At 49.9% G+C, this 7,500-nt stretch overlaps 1 protein-coding gene across 9 annotated transcripts in view; it reads left to right on the top strand.

The window, feature by feature from the left end:
* LOC125039399 (myocyte-specific enhancer factor 2-like) overlaps window positions 1–7,500 on the top strand; it is a 349,376-nt gene that overhangs the window by 294,177 nt on the left and 47,699 nt on the right. For all 9 annotated transcript variants that reach the window (XM_047633260.1, XM_047633261.1, XM_047633262.1 and 6 more), the window contains one exon: window positions 7,444–7,500. This exon is cut by the window's right edge and continues 3 nt beyond it. The gene's annotated coding sequence lies outside the window, so the exon portion shown is untranslated. The remainder of the gene's footprint in view (window positions 1–7,443) is intronic.

The following is a 7,500-nucleotide window of genomic DNA, read 5'->3' on the forward strand; positions in this document are numbered from 1 at the left end:
CCGAGGGCCTTTGCTTGCGGCTTCCGAATAATGATTCCTGAGTCTTCCATTTCCAACGCGAGGGATTGCGATGTCGGGATTATGTCATGCGGGTTTTGTCGGTGGATAACGAAGCCGTTGACAATGCCGGGGCTTGGGAAGGTGTACTTCTAATAGGCAATTACAGGCCAACTTGAGGTCGTTTGGGTAAGGGTGGGGGTGGGGGATGGGGGAGATTTATGATTGGTGGGGGGGTGGGGGTGAGAGTGCACTGGTACGGCTGTTCTTGTCCTTCTTTGCATTGCGCCTGGAGACTCCTTCGTTCAGATTTCCTTTTTTTTTTTTTTTTTTTTTCTTTTTGGAGGGGGATATCTCGTTTTATCTCTTTTTCCATTTCTCTTTCTTTCTCTTTCTCTTTCTTTCTCTCTCTTCTTCTCTTTCTTCTCTTTCTCTCTTTCACTCCCTTTCACTCTTTCTCTTTCCCAATCTCTCACTATCCTCACCAACTCTCTGCCTCTTTTATTCATCCCCACTTCCTTGTCCTCTCCCTCTTCCTGTTCTCTTTTTATTTCACTATCTTCCTCCTCCCCTCCCGCCTTCCCCTCCACCCTCCCCCATTCCCCTCCAGCCTCCCTCGCTCCCTTCCCCTTCCCCCTCCGCCGGTGTCTCGAGTGGTCATCCCGCCCAATATAATTTCCAAAAGTGAAAAAGAGGCAGATGGTCTCAGTAACTTGATTTGCGTAGAGCTTAGGATGGAAGGGCGGGCGGAGGCGGTGGCGGGCGGCGACATGACGGGCGGCACAAAGGACGCTAGGAACTGTGGGCGGGGGGTGGGGGGAGATAGGGGAAAGGTTGGAAGAAGTTGGGGGAAAGGTTGGGGGGAAAATGAGGGTATTTGGTCGAGGACTTAGGCCTCAGAAGTTGGGCAGATGACGAAATCTTGTCTCTTCTTGCTGAGACAAGGAAGAGAGGCGTTAGTGTGTGTGTGGGAGGGAGATATCAGGGGGTTGTGTGTGTGTGTGTGTGTGTGTGTGTGTGTGTGTGTGTGTGTGTGTGTGTGAATGTATATTTGTATGTATGTATACACGTATGTATGTATATACGTATGTATGTATGAATATATGTATGTGTGTATGTATGTATGTATGTATAACGGAAGTGGGTAGTCTAGGAGTATATATGTGTTTAGCTGTTGTCGACAGATATGAGAAGCCACTGAGAGTATCTTAATTAATCACACTTAGCAAAGGTTTTGATCTGATAAGGGTGTTTAAAAGCATAGAGAGAGAGAGAGAGAGAGAGAGAGAGAGAGAGAGAGAGAGAGAGAGAGAGAGAGAGAGAGAGAGAGAGAGAGAGAGAGAGAGAGAGAGAGGAATGGTGAATGATGTGAGACTGAAGAAAAGGTGGAGAGAGGGAAGAAAAGGAGAAGGGGTAAAAGAAGGCGAGAATAAGAGCAGGGAATGAAGATTTTCTCATCGTGTGGGATTATTTATTTATTTATTTATTTCGTTGTTATTATTATTACAATTATTGTTGTTATTATTTTGAGTTTATGCTTGGAAAATTAAGAATAGCTTGTCGGTATTTAATCGTTGGGGAATAGAGGAGGAATGCGGGGCAGAGGGTAGGGTGGGGGCTGGACATAGAGGTGGGGGGTGGGGGGGCAGAGGAGGGGTGGATGGGCGGGCGTGGAGGATCGCGCTAAGGGCGGTGGAACTTGAGGGGCAGACAAGTGGGGGCGTGACGGGAGACAGACGCCGCCCACTCATCATTTGCATACACCTCGGGCGCCACCGTCTCTTGTTCTTATCTTCCGCGTCCTGATCTCCAGCCACATGCCGCCCGCGCTACTCCACTGGGGCCGCGCACACAAACGCACGCCCGCGGATAAGAATATGGTTACATACGGAGACACGCTCAAGCACGCACGCACGCACGCATGGACGCAAGGACACGCACAAGCACACACGCACGCACGCATGGACACACACACACAAACACACACACACACACATAAACATAAACATACACATACACATACACATACATACACATACATACACACACATACACATACACATACACATACACATACACATACACATACACACACACACACACACACACACACACACACACACACACACACACACACACACACACACACACACACACACACACATACACAAACATACACAAACATACACACACAGGCACCTACAGAGAGAGAGAGAGAGCGAGAGAGCGAGAGAGAGAGAGAGAGAGAGAGAGAGGGAGAGAGAGATCCGCGCGGTACACGCAGAAGCACCGATCCCTGTTGCATCCCGCAGTAGTGTTACAGCGGCGGGCGATGTCTTGTAAATATTTAGCCATGCTCCTCTCCCTCCCCTCCCCTCCCCTCCCCTCCACTCCCCTCCCGTCCCCTTCCCCCCCTCCCTCCCTCCCTCCCTCCCTCTTCCCCTTCGGTGTCCCTCCTCTTTCTCCCGCAGCGCCATGTGCAGGTGGGTCACGTGCTCGGAAAGATTTCTCTCTCTCTCTCTCTCTCTGCTTTTTGAACTTAAAATCTTTCGGAAACGGAAAGTTTACGGGAACCGGATCAGCGCGCCAAACCGGATTAGAGTTTCGTCCGCCGCGCGATGCTTGAGCCCCGAGAAGACGCCGCGAGAACCGGAAGTCGCCGTTTTCCGCTCCAGCTTGTTCGTCGGGCCAAGTTTGCGCCGCGGTCTTGGGTCGGCTTTATTTACACGTGGATTTTTAGATAGATGTTTGTTTTGTGAGTGTGTGTGTGTGTGTGTGTGTGTGTGTGTGTGTGTGTGTGTGTGTGTGTGTGTATGCGCGCGCGTGTGTGTGTGTGTATGCGCGCGCGTGTGTGTGTGTGTGCGTCCGTGCGTGTGTGTGTGTGTGCGTCCGTGCGTGTGTCTGTGTCTGTGTCTGTGTCTGTGTCTGTGTCTGTGTACGTACCTACCTCAATACAAACATACGAGTACATCCATCCATACATTCGCATAGATTACGCCCACTCATATATACATAAATCTGCCAATCAAGATGCACTTTTCCTCACCCCCCCCCCCCCTGCCCTTGCCCATAGGACACTCTTCCTGCCCCCCCCTCCTCCACCGCCCACGCCCCGCATAGGCCTAACCAGATGCATGTCCTAAAGTCACTTAGCGGCTCCACTGATGCCGCATTAGGCTGCCTCTGCCTGCGTTCATTCAAGCACTCTTGTCCTCTCTTACCTTATTTCCCTTTTTTCCTCGTCCTTTGTGTCCTTCTTGTTCCGGGTGTAGGTGTGGGTGGGCGATTGTCATTTGTTTTTCTTTGTTGTTGTTGTAGAAGGCTGGAATGTAAATCAGTGTGACAGGTTGTACTTTTAGTTCTGTTTTTTATGATCCTTTCTCTTTCTCTCACATTTATTAGCATCATCAATCATCATCATTATCGTCATCATCAGTCATCATCACAATTTTGTTCATTTTTATTTTTATCTTTCCTTTTATCATCTCTCCATATGCACCGCCCCTACCACCCACCCATCCCCACCCCCACCCGTTTTCTCTTCCCCTCCGGCCTCCCCTTTCGCTTCCTCCGGCAGTGTTTCCTGCGGGTAATTCCAGGGGCGCTTCCTCTTTAGCCGAATATCCGGATAAAGAAAGGTTGCAAAATCTCGACCCGCGTTATTCACACAGCAGCTTCCCCGGGGCCGAATAGCGTGGCCTACTATCGCTCTCGTCCGGAGGGCTTGAGTCGGCTTCGCTGTGCTACATTTTCATTGAAACTGAACGCTTGCCTACGCATGGGAGGAGGAGAGGGATGGGGAGGGAGAGGAAGAAGGTGAGGGAGAGCGGAAGGGGTAGGGGAGGGATAAGGAGAGGGAGGGAGAAAGAGAAGAGAAGAGAAGAGAAGAGAAGAGAAGAGAAGAGAGAGGTGGGAAGGGAAGGGGAAAGGGAGGAAGAGAGAGTATTGGTCTTCGCCTGTGTGTGTGCGTGTGCATGCATGGGTATAAGAAAGCTTTTATACTTTTCGTATCCGATATAAATTATGCACAAACATTTTTAAGTTCCATGAGACAAATTATAATTGACATTTAATGCCCTCTTAATTCTGGTGCGCCTTTATGTGCCGCAGTTCCCAGTGCCAAGGACAGGGCCGGACCAAGCGCCTTCCTTCCATAGCTTTTGGAAGAGTATCTTAGGCAGACGTCAGGATGACAGGCGCGGCGCTCTGGCCCTTAATTAGCCCTTCGTGCCACCCGCCGGGCCCTTCGGTAGCGTTCCTCTTGCGGGCGTAATGACAGCCGTGCCGTCGGGTCGCGACAGGTCCGGCCGGACGCGAGCGCAATTTAGACGCGGTTTCGTGATCCTTTGATGTGGATGGCTTTTTTGGGAGGCGGGAATGGGAGGTAAAGCGGGAGTGAGACTTAGGAGCTTGGAGGATGGGGCAAGAGGGTAAGGGAGAGGGGGGAGGGGCGGACGCCGACGGAAGACGTAAGGTGTCACGGAACTGCCGCCGCTCTTGCGTATCTTTGCCGCACGCAGCCCTCGCCTTCGCCTCGTTTTGTCGCGTCCATTTCCCGCTCCTTCCGCCGTGCATGGCGATGGGGTAATTAACCGACGAGGGGTTCATAAACCTCTTAAAAAAGCCTCGTAATTGATGTTCCTGCTGCATTCGGCGCCATTTTTGTTTTTGTTTACGGCCGAGCCCCCTTTCCACGCGGCCTCAAAGGATTCGCAAGATTTACAGCGCGGAAAGAGGCATTAATATATCCCAGGCTAGAAGGCGTCATTACCTTTTTTGGCCGCGTGAGCATTATGATTGACACTATCATTGCGCCGACACATTTACAATGATGTATGAATTTCAGTGTTTGCATTTTTCATGTCCTTACTAACGCGAGTTCAAAGAGATGTGCATGAGCTGTCTCCATTCGGACACGCACATGGCCGCACGTCTACATGTGACTTTTTTCGGTACAATTACGCATAGCATATCTTTAGGAATATATGTAATTTGGTGATACAGGTAAGATGATCACAGAGTCTGACGTATCGGCTTTATTCGGATTACTCTTTCGCTTTTCGTAAATGCATGCCTTCGTCAGCGACCCCCTGCAGGCTCTGTACGTACGTGTTCTTGCAAATAATTCGTCCGTGAGTGCTGTTGACGCTGCTGTGACGTACGGCGGCAGAGGGCGGGAGGGGGTTGTAAGGGGGAGGGAGGAGGGAGAGGAGGCGGGTTCCCAGGGGGAATAAACCTGGCCGTGTTTGACCTGGCTTGTGTGACGCACCTGGTAAAGCCGAGAGCCTCATGTGCCCGGCGGTACCGCACGTCCTCCCTATCCAGCGGGGAAAAGGGTGCTTGTATGTGTGTGTGGATATGTGTATGTGTTTTTATAAGTGTGAGTACGTGTGTGTGTGTGCGCGCGCGTGTGTGTGTGTGTGAAGGGAGCTGCTACCTCCTCTTTTTCCCCTCGTTTGGGTCCTTCCACCTCCATTCTAGTCGGCCTCTCAAGTGCTAGGATTCCGTGTTAAAGGATTGGATATTTCCCCCTCCCCCCTTCTCTCTCTCTCTCTCTCTCTCTCTCTCTCTCTCTCTCTCTCTCTCTCTCTCTCTCTCTCTCTCTCTCTCTCTCTCTCTCTCTCTCTTTCTCCCCTCTCTCACGCATCTGGTCGGCATAGTACTCATAGTAGGCACAGTAATCACGCCAGACGCTTTTCTTTTGATAACTATGATGCCTGCCTCTGTGCCCTCGACGCTGCTCGCCCCCCCCCCCCCCCCCCTGGCCCGCCACTTCCCCTGCCCCGCCACTCCCCCTGCCCCGCCACTCCCCCTGCCCCGCCACTCCCCCTTCCCCCGCCACTCCCCCTGCCCCATCCTTATTGAGCCTAGATACTCCTACTAATGCGGGCACGTACAGTGGGCACGGACCCTTTCTCGCGTCTTTGCCTTATCACCACACTGCCCCTCCTCCTCCTCATTTCCTTTTTTTCTTCTTCTTTTATCTACTTCTTGTTATTCTTGTTATTGTTATTGTTATTGTTATTATTTGTATTTCTTTTTTTCTCATTATTAGTATTATTTATTATTGTTATTGTTATCTCTATTTATATTTCTCCCTCTCCCGTCAGCCTCCTCTTCCTCCTCTTTTTTTTCTTCTTCTTTTTTCTACTTCATTTTATTCTTATTCTTATTATTGTTATTTTTTTTATTTCTCATTATTATTATTGTTATTATTATTATTATTATTATTATTATTATTATTATTATTATTTTATTATTATATCTTCTTTTTCTTCTTCTCTTTCTCTCTCTCTCCTCAGCCTCCTCCTCATACTCCTCCCTTCCTCCTCCTCCTCCTCCTCCTCCTCTTCTTCCTCCTCCTCTTCCTCCTCCTCCTCCTCCTCCTTCTCCTCTTCTTCCTCCTCCTCCTCCTCCTCCTCCTCCTCCTCCTCCTCCTCCTCCTTCTCCTCCTTCTCCTCTTCTTCCTCCTTCTCCTCTTCCTCCTCCTCCTCCTCCTCCTACTCCTCCTTCTCCTCCTTCTGCTCCTCCTCCTCCTGCTCCTCCTCCTACTCCTTCTCCTCCTCCTCCTCCTCCTCCTCCTCCTCCTCCTCCTCCTCCTCCTTCTCCTCCTTCTCCTCTTCTTCCTCCTTCTCCTCTTCCTCCTCCTCCTCCTCCTCCTCCTACTCCTCCTTCACCTCCTTCTGCTCCTCCTCCTCCTCCTCCTTCTCCTCCTTCTGCTCCTCCTCCTCCTCCTCCTCCTCCTCCTCCTCCTCCTTCTCCTCCTTCTCCTCCTCTTCTTCTCCCTCTTTTTACCCCGATCTGATCGTGGTAGGATTCCCCCCCCCCCATCCCCATCTCCCGATAAGCTCCCCTTCCCTTGTGGCTTCGTCGGGGGGGGGGGGGGTTACGGGTAGTTGTCCGGGAGTAATAACGCGTGACATAGGACCGCGAGTTACCCTTTTAACAAGCTGCTTTACTGGATTGAACATGAGGTGATTATGAGTATGTTTTAGAAATTATTATTTTTTTATTTACTTTCCCCTAACCCCCACCCTACCCACTTTTTTTATGAGACGTTCATTGCGTGGGATTTGGTCGGTGGAATGCTTATTGTTTGTCTGTTTTACTGTTATCTTTGGAATGAGAAGAAGTACGGGTAAAAACAGGACCACCGGCCGGTCATTGATTTTCGGTTGCGTAATCTAACCGTGACAATTTGTTGTCTTCTTCAGGACATGTTCGCGGCCGCATCATAATCTGTCTCAAAGATAACGTCTCCCTTCATGCAATTTAACGTTCAATTTTATATTTATTAATTAGCAGTCTTTCGAAGTTTTTTTTTTTTGTTTTAATTATACTGCCGGCGCCGTCAAAGCATCGGTGGGACTTACTTCTAGTCTATATTGTCTTTAAAAAAAAACTGTATAAAGCGTATGCTAATTCCCTATTATTTTTCATTTACAGACGCTGAAGGTCTCCACTCAGCTCGTTGCCTGAATCAAGGACACCATACCTGCGCTA

This window comes from Penaeus chinensis, chromosome 27, assembly GCF_019202785.1.
Source record: "Penaeus chinensis breed Huanghai No. 1 chromosome 27, ASM1920278v2, whole genome shotgun sequence".
Lineage (NCBI taxonomy): Eukaryota > Metazoa > Arthropoda > Malacostraca > Decapoda > Penaeidae > Penaeus > Penaeus chinensis.